Below are 19,364 nucleotides of genomic sequence, written 5' to 3'. Positions count from 1 at the left end.
GAGAAGGGGATGGGTGCGCCGGTGTGGTGCAGGATACGGCTACACCCCTGGTCTTTTGCCTGTTCCTCTACGGGGTGGCCTGGGGTATGTCAGGCGTACTCACGGTTTACCCAGGGTTCCCACATCTTTTCAAATTTAGTCGTGGTACCTCGAACTCTAGCTGTAAGGTCGTCCATCAGGTGAACGTCTTTTATATTGGATATGACCTGTTTAGTTGGTGGCATGTCTACTTTAAGCCACGATTGGGCTAAGGCTCTCCTTGCTGCTAACGTCAGTTTTTGGATTAACCTCTGTTCCCTAATTGTCCAACCGTCTATTTCTCTGTTTAGTAAATATGTCCAGGGGTTGAGATCCGGGGCCCTCTGAAATATATTCTTAATAATGTTGTGGATTGTTTTCCAGAAACATTGCACCTTTGGGCATTCCCACCACATGTGGAGGTAGGTGCCCCTGTGGCCACACCCCCTCCAACAGTCGTCTGATGGGGTTTGTTTCATGTGGAATAGTTTGACCGGGGTGGTGTACCACCGGAGCATCGTTTTGAGGGATTGCTCCTGAAGGGCCACACAGATGGATACCGAATTGTTGGCCTCCCATATGTCCCTCCATTCCACCCCCTCCAGTACTTCACCTAATTCCCTTTCCCATGTGCCCGTGTACGTCAATGTGCCCCACTCCTCTGTTTCGGTGCTAATGTGCTCGTATAACATGGATATAAGGCCCTGTGGAGTTGTTTCGCGTAGACACATTTTCTCAAAGGTGGTCAAAGGACCCTTGCCTGCTTTTTGCATGTGGGGGTGTTGTGAAAAGTCTCGTAATTGTAGGTAGCGGAAAAAGTCCGCTGGAGTGAGGTGTGCTTTCTGCTTGAGGAGTTCGAATGATATGACTTCGTTATTTTGGAACATGTGGCAAATTCTTTGTAATCCCACTTTTTCGAGATTTGCAAACTCTCTGGGTGTCATGCCAGGGGGGAAGGCCCTGTTTCTCAACAGGGGGGTTAATGGGGATGGTGATGTAGCCATTTTGTATTTGTGTGCTGACAGGTCCCAGATTCGTGGGGAGTTCAGTATTGCGGGGCAGTCGGTTCTTAAAATAGGTCTCACCTCCTTAGGTACCCACATGTGGTATTGGGGCAGGTCTGGACCTGTGAGGAGGGATTCCAGATCTACCCATCTCCTCACGTCTAGGGGCGCGTGCCACATGGCCACCTGTGCTAGCTGTGCCGCCACATAGTAAAAATATAGATGTGGTAAGCCTAACCCCCCTCTTCTTTTCTGTCTGTATAATATGTTTCGGGATATTCTATGGCGTCGGTTTTGCCACACGAAGTCCCCTATGGCCTTTTGCAGTGGGGCTAAATCTGATTTAAGGAGTTTGACAGGTAGTGCTTGGAAAAGGAACAATATTCGGGGTAGTATATTCATTTTGATAGCATGAATACGACCTATCCAGGAAATGGGTTTATCTAACCATTTTTCCATGTCCCGTAGTAGGGTGCGCATGAGTGGTGTGTAATTCTGTTGGAACAATTTGGTCGGGTCTCTGGTTAAGTGGATCCCTAGGTACTTTATTTGGTCCCTTTCTATGGGAATATTGAAATCTGTTCCCAGTGCCGCCGTGTCCTCCGCAGACAGGCCCATTGGCATGGCGCTAGATTTTTCTAGGTTGGCCTTGTATCCCGAGAAAGCTCCGAAATTAGTTAGGACCTCTTGTAGGGCTCGCATGGAGTCAAGTGGGTTCGTGAGTGTCAGCAGGACATCATCGGCGTAGGCGGACACGAGAAATTCCTGTCCCCCCACTGTGATTCCCTGTATATGCGGATGTTGCCGTAGGGCTTGTAGGAGTGGTTCTAGCGTGATAACGAATAGTAGCGGGGAGAGGGGGCAACCCTGCCGAGTGCCATTCCCCAATTTGAATGGTTTATATCCAGCGCCTGCAATTTTCACCTGTGCGTATACTTGGTTATACATTGCTCTAATGGTGGATATGAATCTGTCCGGAAATCCCAGGAACATCAGTAGCTTAAAAAGATAGGGCCATTCTACCCTATCAAAAGCTTTCTCCGCGTCTATCGAGACCACAACCGTGGGTGTGTCCGATGTCTGTTGGCGCCATATAAGGTCGATGTTTCTTCTGGTGTTCTCGAACAGTTGCCGGTCTGGAATGAAACCTACTTGGTCGGGGTGTATCATCGTTTTCAGGAAGGGGTTAAGGCGGTCTGCTAATATTTTCGCTAGGATCTTGATGTCGTGGTTGATAAGAGAGATTGGTCTGTAATTTTCGGGAAGGAGTGGATCTCTCCCGGGCTTTTGGAGCAAAATTATGTTGGCCGTTGACATCTCCTTCTCGGGTGTACCTCCTTTCATGAATTCGTTAAACAGCTTTTCTAATCGGGGTGATAGTTCTTCTCTGTAGGTTTTATAGTATGCCCCGTCGAAGCCGTCAGGGCCCGGGGCCTTGTTGCCTTTGAGACCTGTTATTGCCCGGTCTATGTCTTCTACAGTAATGTCGTCGTTAAGTTGCAGGGCTGCAGCTGTCGGAAGTTTTGGTAAGTCTAGGTTGTCCAGGAAGGTTCTCATTCGTGAGTCCGCCACCTCTTGTTCCGTGTGGTCCCTGGTCGTGTGGTTGTATAGCTGTTCATAGTAGTCTGTGAAGACCTGCGCAATACCCGTAGGGGTGTTTTTGATGGATCCATCTTTGTGCTTGATAGATGTGATGTGTGTCCTATCCTGTCGCGGACGTAGTGTCCTGGCCAATAGGGTGTCCATCTTGTTCATTTTCTCATAATAGTTTCTCTTGGTCCAGGTGAGGGCTTTCGCAGTGTCGTCCAGCAGCAGCTTGGTGATGGATCGTCTTGTCTCGGTTAGGCGGTCCAAGATCTGTGGGGTCGGTGAGGATTTATGTTGTTGTTCTATCTTTCGTAGTGAATCTAGTAGCAGAGTCAGTCTCTGTGTTTTCTGAGCCTTTTTTCGTGTAGCTATTTTAATGCACGTTCCCCTTATTACTGCCTTATGTGCAGCCCAAATTACTCCTGGGGCTACTTCTCCTGTTTCGTTCAGTGTGAAATATTCTTTGAGATCTTTTCTGATTGCTTCTCGGGATTCTTCGTCCTTCAGCAGGTGGGGGCTCATTCTCCAGTTCCAAGGTGAGGCCGTACTGAGATTACCCAGTTTTAATGAGATGTCAGCGTGGTCCGACCATGATATGGACCCTATTGTCGACTCCATTACTCTAGCCATGCCCACTTTGTTCACCAAGAACTGATCAATTCTAGAATACGACCCGTGCGGGGCTGAATAGAAGGTGTAGTCTAGCGAGCTCGGGTGTTGTGCTCGCCACACATCTATCAGTTCGGTCTGTTGAAGGAACTTGTAGTAAATTTTGTCCTGGGAACCTCTCCCTTGCGACTTTTGTTGGCCCCTACCAGAGCTCCTGTCTGCGGCTGGACACGGCACGGCATTCATGTCCCCTCCCACAATGGTCAGGCCATGGGATAGGGCTTTGATTTTTGTGGCTAAGTTTCCCCAGAAGGTGGGGTCGGGTGCGTTGGGCGCATAGATGTTGACTAGGTGTACTGGATGGGAGTGTAGAGTGCCTGATAGTATGATATACCTCCCGTCCGTGTCTATTTCAGATGTCATAACGTGTAACGGACACTTGTTATGTATGAGAATGGCGACTCCGTTGCCCTTACGGTGTGATCTCGCTTCGTATGTGGTGGAGTACGTGCGATCTCGGATGTGGAATGTGGTGCTTTTAGAGATGTGTGTCTCCTGAAGGAAGGCTATGTCGGGCCCTATTCGCTTTATCTCTCTGAACATCAGTCGTCTCTTGTTTGGTGCATTCAGGCCTTTAACATTGATTGAGGTTAGTTTTAGGGTCATCCCTGCCATTGGGAGAGGTGCCTATCGTTGATCCCGAACACCGGGACATGGATAGTCCCTGGGTTCCGACCTGTCATGTGCGGTGCCACATTTGTGTGCCGTTCTGCGTCCGCCACCGGCTTGACCAGGTTAGGGAGGTAGAATGAAAGGAGGGGGGAAAGAAGAGTGAAGAAAGATAGGAACTCTGAGAGAGTAACAGAAGATCTGGACTTACTAATCGCCAGATCAGTACGGGGTGGTGATCCCTGTCCCATGTACCCTCCTAAAAAGGGGTATGTGAGACTTGGGTTCCTACTCCTGGTAACAGTCACACCACCTGTATGCTATAATTTGTGTTATGTCGATGGTTTCGGCTGAGTATATCCGGCATTTTTCGAGTGTCCCTTTGTCGGGGATATCTCCCTGGGTATCCCCTCGTGCGTCCCGTGTAGAGAGGTGGGCTATTTCCCTGCCCCCTGTCCCCCCACTTATGTTGGTCTGATGTGACCTGGTTTTGGGCGTCCAGGGTATGCCGGGCTATGGTCTGGGGTGTGGGAGTGACTCCTCTGTGACGTGCAGTGCCCGCTCACCCTTGAGTATATGAGGGCTTTTGTGCCGTGTCTGTGGGTGTTGTGTACTAGAGAAGGGCAGTAGTTCACTAGGTGCGGCTCTGCCGGTATGAGTTGGCTGGGTTAGTGTCATGTGTGGGGTGTTGCGTACCCGCAACATGGGTCCCCCTACAGTACCGCTCCCGTGTTTCTATGCGCTTTGTATGAGGAAGGGGAGGTCCCCGTGCTCAGCGTTGAAGAAAGGAAAAACGACTTATGTGGTCAAACATATTCACACGTTTTCAAACATAGAAGAGAAAATTATAGCATAGGTTAACAGACCTGCTGGTATGCATGTACATTTTTAGACTGTGAACTATAGTGAAAAACATTTGAACAATAACAGAATATGAAACCTTGCCGCTTAATCGGATTAGTGCTGGTCCGTGCGGCCATGTGTAGAAAAAAAACCTGGGCCCTATCGTCTTGGTCCCTGCTGGTCCCGTCAATGTGGGGGGGGGAGGGGGGGGGAGGGAGTCATGCTCTGTTGGTGCTGTCTCTCGGTTCCTCGGGTTGGTCGTGGAGGGTGAGGGCGACCAGGGGGTTATGTGGTCGGGTCTGCTGGTGTTATCATATGGGGGCCCCTGACTGTCAAACCTCTTGTGTGTGAGTGTCGGTCGTGCAACCCTTGGTGGGCAGTCTGTCTGTCTTATGGCTTCCCCTGCTGCGTTTGCCGTTGTGAACCGGTGCGGGGAGATTGGTTCGTGTCAAAGGTATGGTGGTCAGGGAGTGTCATTATTTGGTTATCAGCAGTGTTGTCTTTGTCTGTGTGGTCTCATGCTAGTCGTTGTCCCTAGGAAAGGGTCTTGGGCCTCCCGAGTGGGTGCTTGGCGTCGGACTTTGTTACCACTCTTGATGCAAAACATATAGCGAGTGCAAGGCACAACAATTGCTGCACGTGGCATGAGGTCACACGTGCGAGGGTGCTTGCCATTAGGGCCTGTGGCTGTTGCTGCATGTGCCCTCTCCCGAGTGTGCCGAGCGCTCCCTTGGCATAAAAATAAAAACTGCCTGTGTGTTCATAGCATAGTGGTGAGGTCCCCTTTAGTGTCCCCTCTGTCTCTGTCCCTTCCCCCAACCTTCCGTGCCCCCACCCAATTACCTGGTGCCCCATAAGTGAGCCCTGCACCCCGGCTGATGCAAATAAGGGTTCAATAATCAATGCTGGTGGAGGTGTCTAAAACCCTTTTTGAGTTGCCAATTCTCTCCCCAACATACCCCCTCCCCACGGTGTCAGCGGGACCCAACCCGGTGTGGCAGTCCTATGGACTCCGTGTATTGTGCCCCCGGTACCTCACTCTCCGACGGTCTGCCATTCCCTTGGAAGAGGTGGAAGTTCTCCAGCTCCGGTCAACGTGGCAGGTGCTTGCGGTGGGGTCTGGAGGCCCAGAGCTGCAAAGAACGTCGAGGCGTCCTCTCCTGGTTGTAGAACGTGTGTTTTGCCGTTGTGGAAGGTTAGCAATTTAAAGGGGTAGCCCCAAGCGTAGCGTATATTCGCCCCTCTCAGGGCCTCCGTGATAGGCCTCCACTCCCGTCGGCGTTGTAAGGTTGCTGGCGCTAAGTCCTGATAAAGAGCCAGGTCAGCCCCTTGGTAGGAGATTGCTCCGTCTCTACCCCTTTTAATCAGCGCTTCTTTAGTTTGGAAGTGCAGAAAGCGGATAATAATATCCCGTGGGGTGTTCGCGTCCGTTCTCCTGGTGCGCAGGGCCCTGTGGGCACGTTCTATGTGCCAGAGGTGATCTGGTAGTCCTGGTAAGAGGGGTTTGAGAATTGCTGTGATGATATCGATAATTGGGCCTTCCCCTGACGCCTCCGGTAACCCTCTGAGCCGCAGGTTGTTCCGCCGCGATCTATTAGCCATATCCTCTATGGCAAGTTCAGCGGTAGCCAGCCGGCTGGTCAGATGATTAATTTGATGGATCGCTGTGTTGTGTGCGGCTGTAGTGGCTTCTAGGCGGTTTTCTAACCGCGTGGTGCGTTCGCCTATGGCCTGTATCTCCCCCCTCAGGACATGTGTGGAGCGCTCTATTTCCCCTGCTAGGTAATTTTTTACCTCTGTGAGGGTTGCCAGGATGGTCGCTGTCTCTGTGGTAGCCCTTGGGGAGCCCCCTGTGGGTGCTGCTGCAGGTTTCTGTGGCGGTCCCTGCGTTCCCGCGGTTTCATCCTCCTGGCCGCCGCCATTTTGTGGGCCCGCGGGTCCGGTGCGTGGCGTGGAAAAATATTCCGCTACGGAGGCACCAGTATCCTGACCTTTCTTGCTCTGTTTCTTGGCCGGTCTCTTCTCCATTCTGAGAAATTTTCGCCGGGTTTTTGCGAGTGGAAAACGCTGCTGTATGCTGTCTGGTGGTGTGAACGGAGCGGAGCTCTAGGCGAACACGTCCATCTTGCTCCGTGTCCTGGCCACGCCCCTTATTATAATTTTTTAATTATTTTTTTGTTATATTATTATTTTATTATTTAAATTTGTATTTTTTTTTTTTCATCCCCCCCCCCTCCCTGCTTGTTAGCTGGCCAGGGAGGGGGGGGGGCTCTCATTCCCTGTTGGTTCAGTGGTGTGCACTGTGTAGGAGGGGGGCTGGCAGAGAGCTGTAACTTACCTTTCCTGCAGCTCCTGTCAGCTCCATTCTCTCTCCTCCGGTCAGCTCCCCTGTCTGCTCCACTGCCGCGCGGAGCGTTGCCACGGTAACCCGTGGCAATGCTCTGACCCGCGGCTCTCGCGAGACTTACAGGGGAGCTGACCGGACCGGTTGCCATAATACAGACATTGACTCGAGTATAAGTCGAGTGTGGGTTTTTTAGCACAAGAAATGTGCTGAAAAACTCAACTTATACTCGAGTATATAATATTTTACCAGGAAAGCTACATTGCAGGATGCAGCACTGACGTTCAGCGTCTTCACGCTCTGTATGGAAACGCTGCACTTCTCCCATAGAGAGGCATTGATTCATCTTTGTGAGGAGGCAGCCAATTAGAATGAGCATTACATTTTTAGAAGCATGATCCAAACAGTTTATGGTGCAAGGAGTGTCTGAGCTCTTCATTCTGCACACTTTTAACTGCAGTGAATTGCAAAGCTTTCTGCAACCAAGAGCTTTGCTTAGTGCCTGATTGGATGTACCTGTGTGAATAGTGCCTGATTTTATATACCATAAACGTCTGATGGACAGAGGTTTATGGGATGTGCTGAGACTCTGTTTAATGGAATTAGAGCCTCAGGATTGGATGTGCATGCTTTGTGGTTCAGATGCTGAAACCAGTAGCATCTTCTGCATCGTTTTTCAATGAGTAAACTAACATGAGTCATATGCAGCCAGTAGTTTCCCTTTTAAAAAGGAGAAAAAAAAGTGTTGCATTTTTGTGTGTGTGTGTGTGTGTAATTTAAGTTTGTATCCCAATTTAAAACAGAAGTGTGTTTCTTGCATGCACGGTGCACTTATGATCTGGCATTTTATTTATTGAAGGCATTGCAGCTTCCAATTAATTAAAAGTTTTTCTCTTTATTTTCTATACTACTCACATTCCCTCGTTCACCCCAACCTCCAGAAAGTATGTTGTGGTGGGCACTTTAGATTTTTTTTTTTTTTAAACTATACTCCACACCTAATATGGCACAAGAAAAATAATCTATTTTGCAAACCAGTTTTACATGCAGACTTAGCTCTTTTTGGCTGAATAAAAGCTGCCATTGGTGCCACCTGGCATCCTACAAAATTATTTTTTTGTATTGTATTCAGGAATGAGTAATACTAAGTTTGGCATGCATTGGCAGGTTTCCCTTAAACCTAGGAGGAAGAATTATACCCCTGTGTAGTCACAGTTTTGCACACATTCCCAATTAACCACAGAAAATCATACCATATCAGCCACGCATTTGCATGTCACATAAACCTCTATTTACTACATTCCTATTGTGTAGAAGCGGCCTAGCCTTGCAGTCCTGTAAAACCTTTTGAATCTCACCTGACTGATAAAAACGGGCTCAGTCTGCTACCCTGTATCACCAGGTTTTAACATGGTCATCTGGATTTGGCAAAACCCTTGGTTAATGTAATTGGAGTGTCCGTTTCAATGATAAAATTGTAATGATGGCATGAAAAGCATTTGATCCTTATTTGGGTAACTAAAACTAAGCCCATATATAATTTCCTAGGATAGTTAAGCTTGGTAAACTTCTAAGACCCATTTAAACATGGTGAGAATGTAATCCAGAGTTTACTTGTGTCTTTTATCTGGAAATATAGGCCTCTTAGGTCTGTTGGTAAAATAGTTTTATGTACACACTTGAATTTCTGAAAACTGTAGAAAAGCTATGCAGGAGTTAATCTATATACGTATCACCCTGTAGATTATCAGAGATAGATGGATATATATCTAGATATATAGATATACCGTATAAGCCGAGGCCCCTAATTTTACCCCCCAAAACTGGGAAAACTTATTGACTCAAGTATAAGACTAGGGTAGGAAATGCGTCAGCTACTGGTAAATTTCTAAATAAAATTAGATCCTAAAAAAATTATATTAATTGAATATTTATTTACAGTGTGTGTGTGATGCAGAGCCTTGGTGGGGGGTGGGAATTTTTAATATATTTTTGTATTATTAATTTATTTAATTTATTTTTTCATTATTATTATTTTATTTTTTTCCGTCCCCCTCCCTGCTTGATTCATGGCAGGGAGGGGGGCTCTCCTTCCCTGGTGGTCCAGTGGCATTGGCAGTTCAGGGGGGGGAGGGGGGCTGGCAGAGTTTACTTACCTCTCCTGCAGCTCCTGTCAGCTCGCGCCGGTACGTGCAGCTCCTCTGTCAGCTCACACTGTAAGTCTCGCGAGAGCCGCACTATGACCCCACGGCACTCGCGAGACTTACACTGGGAGCTGACCGAGGTGCTGAAAGGACCGGCGCGGAGGAGGAGGGAGCTGACAGGAGCTGTAATTGCCATAATACAGACACTGACTCGAGTATAAGCCGAGTGGTTGGGGTTTTTCAGCACAAAAAATGTGCTGAAAAACTCTGCTTATTCTCGAGTATATACTGTGTGTGTGTGTGTGTGTGTGTGTGTGTGTGTGTGTGTGTGTATATATATATAGATATATAATTTTTTTTCTATTTTTTTTTTCTCTCCCTGTAGCAACAAAGCAAATGACCTTCAAGCTGAACTCTCTGCTGAATAACCTTTAAATTGCACAAACAAGAATATGTCTGACAAATCTGGTTCAAGACAGCTTTTTAGACTTGGTTTTGTGTTCAATGGGAGTAGCTCGTATGTCATGTTTCTAAGGGTTATGCCCTGTTGTAATCACTAATGTGGGAAAAAAAAGTAAGCGATCTGAACTTTTAATTTCCCACCTGCATCCCTCTGGTAGGAAATGGCATTTTCTTCTGTTATTTGACAAAGATGTCTCGCTGCGCATGCGCAAGATCCTCAATGGAGGGTCTTGCAGGATTTTCAATTGACTCCCTTAAAAAGTTCTATAGGTGCCTGTACATATTGCACAGAACTTGTCAGGGTTTTGCGTAACAGAAATCTTGAATGGTGAGGCAGTATTATGACAGAGGGAGGTGCAACATAGGTTCACATTTTAATATCATGAAGTAAGATAAGAACTGCTCTTTGGCCTTAACATTTGAAAAGTGCTTGTGGTTATTGTGCTTGGAGTTGCCTGTGACATTTTTGATTTTACTCTGTTCATAGCATTTTTTTCCCCCCTTCTAAAATTAAATCCGGTAATTGCTATAAAAGAACCTGTACTTTTGTGGGCATTCGTGTGCAATTCCAGATGTTTTATGGCACTGGTAGAGTTGGACAATTGTTGTAATAAAAGTAATTTGCTATGTCATTAAACAATATTCCATATTTTCCTTAGCAGATGCACTCTGTTTTAAGTTCTCCTCTTCTTGCATAGAAATGTCCAAAGATTACCGGCATTCATGGGTATTGCTCTTCTAAAACATAGCTTTTTTAAATTTACATCTTTAATGTTAAAAGCTAATGTTTATAAGCATAAGATCCATGAATGCTGACCATCTTTCGAATTTTTGTAAGCACTGGTTACAGGGGAGAGAGGTGTTTTTTGTTTTTTTTCCCCTATCAGCATTAGTACTTTGCATGCGTTTGGTTTTATTTTTGGTGTATCTGTATACATTATACTTCTAGCTACTAGAATTCAGTGGGCAGCACTCATTCATTTCTCCTGATCTCCCAGACATGGAAGGAGTCCAGCAGTGCCCAACCAGTAAGGTGTAGTACACCCCACATTGTTGCCAGTTCTGTGCTGGCGGGTCATGGTACTCCCGCAGTGAGACCTTGCCTGACCCGTGCTGCCGGGTCGTGGTAATCCCGTAGTGAGGCGCCATCCCTGGCTTGTGCTGCCGGGTTGTGGTAATCCCGTAGTGAGGCGCCATCCCTGGCTTGTGCTGCCGGGTCGTGGTAATCCCGTAGTGAGGCGCCATCCCTGGCTTGTGCTGCCGGGTCGTGGTAATCCCGTAGTGAGGCGCCATCCCTGGCTTGTGCTGCCGGGTCGTGGTAATCCCGTAGTGAGGCGCCATCCCTGGCTTGTGCTGCCGGGTCGTGGTAATCCCGTAGTGAGGCGCCATCCCTGGCTTGTGCTGCCGGGTCGTGGTACCCCTGCAGTGAGGTGCCATTCCTGGCTCATGCTGCCAAGTTGTGGTACCCCCGCAGTGAGGTGATGCCAGACCAGTGCTGCCAGGTTGTGGTAACCCCACAGTGAGGCCGTGCTGCCAGGTTGTGGTAACCCTGCAGTAAGGCGATGCCTGACCCGTGCTGGCAGGTTGTAGTAACCGTCAGGGGCGTATTAGCCGCGAGGCAAACAAGGCATTTGCCTTGGGTGGCATTTTCCAGGGGGCGGCAAAAAAAGCCACCCCCCAAATGCCCAAGGCAAATGTCTTGTTAGCCTTGTGGCTAACAGACATGCCGGATGAGCTGCTGGGCGATCGGGCGGCACTGCCTGCCTGGCTGGCCGGCTGGCGAGGGAGCACTTCCCCTGAGCTGTCTGCTCAGCTCCCTCACCAGCCGCAGAGTGAGGCTGGGAGGCGGAGGCGGAATATGACGTCATATTCCGGCTCCCAGCCTCACTCTGAGGCGCGCGAGGGAGCTGAGCAGACAGCTCAGGGGAAGTGCTCCCTCGCCGGCAGTGCCGCCCGATCGCCCAGCAGCCACTGGACCACCAGGGAGGAAGAGACACCCCCCCCTCCCCAGCATTCCCAAAGGTAAGGAGGCTGGGGGGGGGGGGGGGGTGTTAAATAAATAAAAAAGTGTTAACACTTTTTTTAAATTTATTTTTAACAGATTTTTTTTTTATTTTTTTTAACACATTTTTTTTAAATTTATTTTTAAAAATAAATAAAAAAAAAAATCTGTTAAAAATAAATTTAATTTTTTTTTAAAAAATAAATGTAAAAAAATTTGTTAATGTGTGTGTCTGTCTGTTAGTGTGTGTCTGTCTGTTAGTGTGTGTCTGTCTGTTAGTGTGTGTCTGTCTGTCTGTCTGTTAGTGTGTGTGTCTGTCTGTTAGTGTGTGTCTGTCTGTCTGTCTGTCTGTTAGTGTGTGTGCCTGCCTGTTAGTGTCTGCCTGTCTGTTAGTGTCTGCCTGCCTGTCTGTTAGTGTCTGCCTGCCTGTCTGTTAGTGTCTGCCTGTCTGTCTGTTAGTGTCTGCCTGTCTGTCTGTTAGTGTCTGCCTGTCTGTCTGTTAGTGTCTGCCTGTCTGTTAGTGTCTGCCTGTCTGTTAGTGTCTGCCTGTCTGTTAGTGTCTGCCTGTCTGTTAGTGTCTGCCTGTCTGTCTGTCTGTTAGTGTCTGCCTGTCTGTCTGTCTGTTAGTGTCTGCCTGTCTGTCTGTCTGTTAGTGTCTGCCTGTCTGTCTGTCTGTTAGTGTCTGCCTGTCTGTCTGTCTGTTAGTGTCTGCCTGTCTGTCTGTCTGTTAGTGTCTGCCTGTCTATCTGTCTGTCAGTGTCTGCCTGTCTGTCAGTGTCTGCCTGTCTGTCAGTGTCTGCCTGTCTGTCAGTGTCTGCCTGTCTGTCAGTGTCTGCCTGTCTGTCAGTGTCTGCCTGTCTGTCAGTGTCTGCCTGTCTGTCAGTGTCTGCCTGTCTGTCAGTGTCTGCCTGTCTGTCAGTGTCTGCCTGTCTGTCAGTGTCTGCCTGTCTGTCAGTGTCTGCCTGTCTGTCAGTGTCTGCCTGTCTGTCAGTGTCTGCCTGTCTGTGTCTGCCTGTCTGTGTCTGCCTGTCTGTCAGTGTCTGCCTGTCTGTCAGTGTCTGCCTGTCTGTCAGTGTCTGCCTGTCTGTCAGTGTCTGCCTGTCTGTCAGTGTCTGCCTGTCTGTCAGTGTCTGCCTGTCTGTCAGTGTCTGCCTGTCTGTCAGTGTCTGCCTGTCTGTCAGTGTCTGCCTGTCAGTGTCTGCCTGTCAGTGTCTGCCTGTCAGTGTCTGCCTGTCAGTGTCTGCCTGTCAGTGTCTGCCTGTCAGTGTCTGCCTGTCAGTGTCTGCCTGTCTGTTAGTGTCTGCCTGTCTGTTAGTGTCTGCCTGTCTGTTAGTGTCTGTCTGTCTGTCTGCCTGCCTGTCTGTTAGTGTCTGTCTGCCTGCCTGTCTGTTAGTGTCTGTCTGCCTGCCTGTCTGTTAGTGTCTGTCTGCCTGCCTGTCTGTTAGTGTCTGTCTGCCTGCCTGTCTGTTAGTGTCTGTCTGCCTGCCTGTCTGTTAGTGTCTGTCTGCCTGCCTGTCTGTTAGTGTCTGTCTGCCTGCCTGTCTGTTAGTGTCTGTCTGCCTGTCTGTTAGTGTCTGTCTGCCTGTCTGTCTGTTAGTGTCTGTCTGCCTGTCTGTTAGTGTCTGTCTGCCTGTCTGTTAGTGTCTGTCTGCCTGTCTGTTAGTGTCTGTCTGCCTGTCTGTCTGTTAGTGTCTGTCTGCCTGTCTGTTAGTGTCTGCCTGCCTGTTAGTGTCTGTCTGCCTGTCTGTTAGTGTCTGTCTGCCTGTCTGTTAGTGTCTGTCTGCCTGTCTGTTAGTGTCTGTCTGCCTGTCTGTTAGTGTCTGTCTGCCTGTCTGTTAGTGTCTGTCTGCCTGTCTGTTAGTGTCTGTCTGCCTGTCTGTTAGTGTCTGTCTGCCTGTCTGTTAGTGTCTGTCTGCCTGTCTGTTAGTGTCTGTCTGCCTGTCTGTTAGTGTCTGTCTGCCTGTCTGTTAGTGTCTGTCTGCCTGTCTGTTAGTGTCTGTCTGCCTGTCTGTTAGTGTCTGTCTGCCTGTCTGTTAGTGTCTGTCTGCCTGTCTGTTAGTGTCTGTCTGCCTGTCTGTTAGTGTCTGTCTGCCTGTCTGTTAGTGTCTGTCTGCCTGTCTGTTAGTGTCTGTCTGCCTGTCTGTTAGTGTCTGTCTGCCTGTCTGTTAGTGTCTGTCTGCCTGTCTGTTAGTGTCTGTCTGCCTGTCTGTTAGTGTCTGTCTGCCTGTCTGTTAGTGTCTGTCTGCCTGTCTGTTAGTGTCTGTCTGCCTGTCTGTTAGTGTCTGTCTGCCTGTCTGTTAGTGTCTGTCTGCCTGTCTGTTAGTGTCTGTCTGCCTGTCTGTTAGTGTCTGTCTGCCTGTCTGTTAGTGTCTGTCTGCCTGTCTGTTAGTGTCTGTCTGCCTGTCTGTTAGTGTCTGTCTGCCTGTCTGTTAGTGTCTGTCTGCCTGTCTGTTAGTGTCTGTCTGCCTGTCTGTTAGTGTCTGTCTGCCTGTCTGTTAGTGTCTGTCTGCCTGTCTGTTAGTGTCTGTCTGCCTGTCTGTTAGTGTCTGTCTGCCTGTCTGTTAGTGTCTGTCTGCCTGTCTGTTAGTGTCTGTCTGCCTGTCTGTTAGTGTCTGTCTGCCTGTCAGCTAGTGTATGCGTATCTGTCAGTGAATGTGTGTGTGTGTATTTAGAATGCAGGCGGGGGGAAAGGTTGGGTGGGGGTGGCGAGGGGGGGGGGCGCATGAGTTTTGTCCTGCCTAGGGCAGCACAAAACCAGGATACACCACTGGTAACCGTGCGGTGAGGCCGGGCTGGCAGGTTGTAGTAACCGTGCGGTGAGGCCGGGCTGGCAGGTTGTAGTAACCGTGCGGTGAGGCCGGGCTGGCAGGTTGTAGTAACCGTGCGGTGAGGCCGGGCTGGCAGGTTGCGTTACCCCCCCTGCGGTGGGGCCGGGCTGGCTGTTACCCCCTGCGCTGGGGCCGGGCTGTGGCTGGCTGTGTTGCCCCCGCGCTGGGGCCGGGCTGTGGCTGGCTGTGTTGCCCCCGCGCTGGGGCCGGGCTGTGGCTGGCTGTGTTGCCCCCGCGCTGGGGCCGGGCTGTGGCTGGCTGTGTTGCCCCCGCGCTGGGGCCGGGCTGTGGCTGGCTGTGTTGCCCCCGCGCTGGGGCCGGGCTGTGGCTGGCTGTGTTGCCCCCGCGCTGGGGCCGGGCTGTGGCTGGCTGTGTTGCCCCCGCGCTGGGGCCGGGCTGTGGCTGGCTGTGTTGCCCCCGCGCTGGGGCCGGGCTGTGGCTGGCTGTGTTGCCCCCGCGCTGGGGCCGGGCTGTGGCTGGCTGTGTTGCCCCCGCGCTGGGGCCGGGCTGTGGCTGGCTGTGTTGCCCCCGCGCTGGGGCCGGGCTGTGGCTGGCTGTGTTGCCCCCGCGCTGGGGCCGGGCTGGCTGTGTTGCCCCCCGCGCTGGGGCCGGGCTGGCTGTGTTGCCCCCGCGCTGGGGCCGGGCTGGCTGTGTTGCCCCCGCGCTGGGGCCGGGCTGGCTGTGTTGCCCCCGCGCTGGGGCCGGCCGGGCTGGCTGTGTTGCCCCCGCGCTGGGGCCGGCCGGGCTGGCTGTGTTGCCCCCGCGCTGGGGCCGGCCGGGCTGGCTGTGTTGCCCCCGCGCTGGGGCCGGCCGGGCTGGCTGTGTTGCCCCCGCGCTGGGGCCGGCCGGGCTGGCTGTGTTGCCCCCGCGCTGGGGCCGGCCGGGCTGGCTGTGTTGCCCCCGCGCTGGGGCCGGCCGGGCTGGCTGTGTTGCCCCCGCGCTGGGGCCGGCCGGGCTGGCTGTGTTGCCCCCGCGCTGGGGCCGGCCGGGCTGGCTGTGTTGCCCCCGCGCTGGGGCCGGCCGGGCTGGCTGTGTTGCCCCCGCGCTGGGGCCGGCCGGGCTGGCTGTGTTGCCCCCGCGCTGGGGCCGGCCGGGCTGGCTGTGTTGCCCCCGCGCTGGGGCCGGCCGGGCTGGCTGTGTTGCCCCCGCGCTGGGGCCGGGCTGTGGCTGGCTGGGTTGCCCCCGCGCTGGGGCCGGGCTGTGGCTGTGTTGCCCCGCAGTCGGGCTGGCTGGCTGTGTTGCCCCGCAGTGGGGCCGGGGCTGGCTGGCTGTGTTGCCCCGCAGTGGGGCCGGGGCTGGCTGGCTGTGTTGCCCCGCAGTGGGGCCGGGGCTGGCTGGCTGTGTTGCCCCGCAGTGGGGCCGGGGCTGGCTGGCTGTGTTGCCCCGCAGTGGGGCCGGGGCTGGCTGGCTGTGTTGCCCCGCAGTGGGGCCGGGGCTGGCTGGCTGTGTTGCCCCGCAGTGGGGCCGGGGCTGGCTGGCTGTGTTGCCCCGCAGTGGGGCCGGGGCTGGCTGGCTGTGTTGCCCCGCAGTGGGGCCGGGGCTGGCTGGCTGTGTTGCCCCGCAGTGGGGCCGGGGCTGGCTGGCTGTGTTGCCCCGCAGTGGGGCCGGGGCTGGCTGGCTGTGTTGCCCCGCAGTGGGGCCGGGGCTGGCTGGCTGTGTTGCCCCGCAGTGGGGCCGGGGCTGGCTGGCTGTGTTGCCCCGCAGTGGGGCCGGGGCTGGCAGGTTGTGGGGCGGGCTGGCTGTGTTGCCCCGCAGTGGGGCTGGCTTGCGGTGGGGCCGGGCTGGCAGGTTGTGGGGCTGGCAGTTTGTGGGGCTGGCTTGCGGTGGGGCCGGGATGGCAGGTTGTGGGAATGGCTGGCTGGCGGTGTATGTGAAATGATGCAGCATGCTCCCTCCGCTCCAGCCGCAGCCTGCTTTAAAGGGCCAGCCCGGTACAGCGAGTAACAAAGAGGTGACGTCACGAGCCGCATCCGCTTCCCCAGGCGACCAATCCTGGCGCTCCGCGACCGCGGCTGTGTCCGCTGATTGGCTGCCCGGTTGTCCTGGGGGCCGCCGATTGGCTGACACGCTGTCCATCAGGCAGGGGGAGGGAGGGCCTTACTTCCGGCTGCTGGTGTAGGGGGAGGCACGGGCTGCTGTGAGCTGAGTTTGCGAAGAGGATAAGAAAGAGCCTGGATGCCGAGCTGGTCCCCATGCAGCCAGCACCACGGCCGGCCACACACAGCCGGAGCACGGGGAGGGCAGGCCCGCCGCAACACCTAATATGTGTCCAGCGCCAGGCCGGCTGGTGCATCCATTAATCCCATTCCTGGCCCGGGATCTGCCGCTTGGTAAGCACGGCCGGGGGGAGGGGGGAGGTCGTGACTTTATTTAATATCCTCCTCGTGTGATGTGTCTGGGCGGCCGCACTGCCTGGGCCATAGCATCCTGTGTGCTGGGATACTCCCATACTGAGCCTGACATCTCACAGCCAGACATGGCCCAGCCAGCCTCAGCAGCCAGGGAGGGGGCACACTGCATGCTCTGTGCCAGGGCTCCTGGGAAGGCTGACACCCACACTAAAACCGGGGGGAGGGGGAGATGCCACAATGTAGAACCTCAGCTGTTGTGGAAGTACAACTCCTATGATGCTTTGTCAGCCTTGTTACTGGTAATGGCATCCTGAGTTGTAGTTGTACAAGGCCGTCAAAGCATGCTGGGAGTGCTAGTTTTACAGCAGTTGGAGATCAATCATGGTGACCTCTCGGTAATAAAGTCCTAGAAGGATTAAACATAACCGCTACGAGTTTAATATTGTAGTTTATGATCTGTCTGCAAGTGGGCATTTTAATGTCGCTGCCCATCGGTGTTTTATTTTTTTTTTTTCAAATGTGTATAACACAAGCAATTCGATATTGAAGAGGTTAAATTCTTAGGAGATATATTTACTAAGATCTTCTGCGAACCTTTTGTGGCGTGGTTGTATGGCGTCGTCTTCCCTTACTGAAAAAATATAAATTTTTCATTGAAAAATACCCAGAGCATCAGAGAAGAACCTCTTGGCAAGGCTTGTGTGGCACGTTTATTTCTTGGTTTCTATAATCTGCGACATGAACTGAACGATCCAGCCTGGGCAGCTGCTGATTGATGTGTAAAAGGTGCAAATGGTTTCTCTGTTGAAGCTCTCAGCGGGAAGGTGTCTAAGCCTGGGGACTGTTGGCTATGAGTCAGATAGCAATATTGATGAAGCGATTCTTTCTTGATTTTCTTTCATGCCGTTAACTTAGTCAGTTCTTTTAGTAGCTGTCTGAATTGAGACCCAATTTAATGGGCATATTATAAAACTTTATCAAATACTCCACTCTTCTAATTTTTCCATGCACTGAAAGGTGTGTTGTGTCCTTTTTATATATTGTTTTTTATTAGCCAGAAAACCTGATGACTTTCCCCAGCTATTTTGGAATTGGCTGGTAAACTGTAATATGTAATTCTTCAGTGAGTTCAATTACTATTTCTGGTATCTTCAGCAATGAACTATGGAACAGTTTTTATGTTCCAAGAGATTAATGCTTGTTTGAGCAGGGCCCTCCCTCTTCACCTCTTGTATCTGTCGACTTTATTTTTGGCTGTCCATTATTAACGTAACTCCACTGTATAATTGAAAAGTACTGCAGAAACTATATTATTACTAGCATTTAGATAGCACCAATAAAGTGATATGTGACACTATAAATGCGAAAATAAATGTTTATAGTGTATGTATGTGTGTATATATGTGTGTATATATATATATATATATATTTGATATGCTATAATGGAAATATCCATTTTATTTAAAATATATGTCGTGCTTTTGGTAATGATTTAATCTATCTACATCCACCATAGTTTCTGTTTCCTGAGTATTCTGCAGATAGCTTTTTGAAACCGTGGCAACGGCCTGGTTTTCACTAATTAAAAAAATGTTCCGGTGATTTCAAACCTCTACCAACTCCTAATGGTCATCTATGTTTTTGCATGTTAAAGTGCCTTACTTCTAATTTCTCCTCTTCCAGAAGCTGTTTTCTTCATTTACAATCTATTTTTTTTTTTTTTTTGTAAAACATAAAACTAATTAGGGGCTACTTTTTGTCTTATGTATTTTTCCTATTCTTGACAAAGGGAGGCGCTTAAAGCAAACTTCACTCATTGTTAGCTTGACAAAGGAAGTAGAGCTTGCCTTAAGCTCCACCCTTTTGTCGCAATTGTCAAACGTAGGGAAAAATACATAAGCTAAAGTAGTCTCTACTTGTGTATTCTGTTTTAAAGAGAAATAGACCAGTAATGAAGATATAAAACAGATTTTGAAAGAGGAAATTAAGAAGAAACAATAGGAGAAAGGTAAGTTTGAGGTGACAGTGCCACTAAAATGAGTAACCTTGTAACTAGAATGTTTTGAGTTTTCAGTTATGTCCTGGGGCATATAATGTATTCTCGTAAAACACATAAATGACATTAACATTTACAATGTTGCAGTGTAGCATATATTATATCAGAAACCTGTCTAAAGTTGATCTTTCCTGATAATTCCTCATTAAATTTGATTTAGCACTGTATAGAAAGGATGAGGGCACATTTAAACTTTATGACTGGGATGGTTAATATGCTTTAGAATTTTAAAAATTACAACTTATGACCCAATACAGTGTGGTTAATTGATACATGTAGAAACTTTGTTTTTATAGGGGTCCTGCGATGGATTTAGCTTTTTGACTTTACGTAAGTCAAATGCTGCTTAGGGGTTGGGAGTATGTCATTACTGTGTGTGTGTCCAGATAAAAAAGTGCCTTTGATTTTTCTTATTTGTATACTGCAGATTTTATTTGGGAGGGGTTG

General features: G+C 50.6%; 1 protein-coding gene across 2 annotated transcripts in view; it reads left to right on the top strand.

Annotated features, from left to right (window-relative positions):
* FAM222B (family with sequence similarity 222 member B) overlaps positions 1–19,364 on the top strand; it is a 61,433-nt gene that overhangs the window by 14,391 nt on the left and 27,678 nt on the right. The window contains exon 1 of one of the 2 annotated variants that reach the window (XM_063449969.1): positions 16,631–16,840. The exons of the other annotated variant lie outside the window; for it this stretch is intronic. The gene's annotated coding sequence lies outside the window, so the exon portion shown is untranslated. Of the gene's footprint in view, positions 1–16,630; positions 16,841–19,364 lie in introns of those variants that run through there. 2 annotated transcript variants of the gene reach the window in all.

This window comes from Pelobates fuscus, chromosome 1 (assembly GCF_036172605.1).
Source record: "Pelobates fuscus isolate aPelFus1 chromosome 1, aPelFus1.pri, whole genome shotgun sequence".
Classification (NCBI taxonomy): domain Eukaryota; kingdom Metazoa; phylum Chordata; class Amphibia; order Anura; family Pelobatidae; genus Pelobates; species Pelobates fuscus.
Note: the sequence above shows the minus strand (reverse complement) of the source record. Positions and strands in the feature narration are given on the sequence as shown.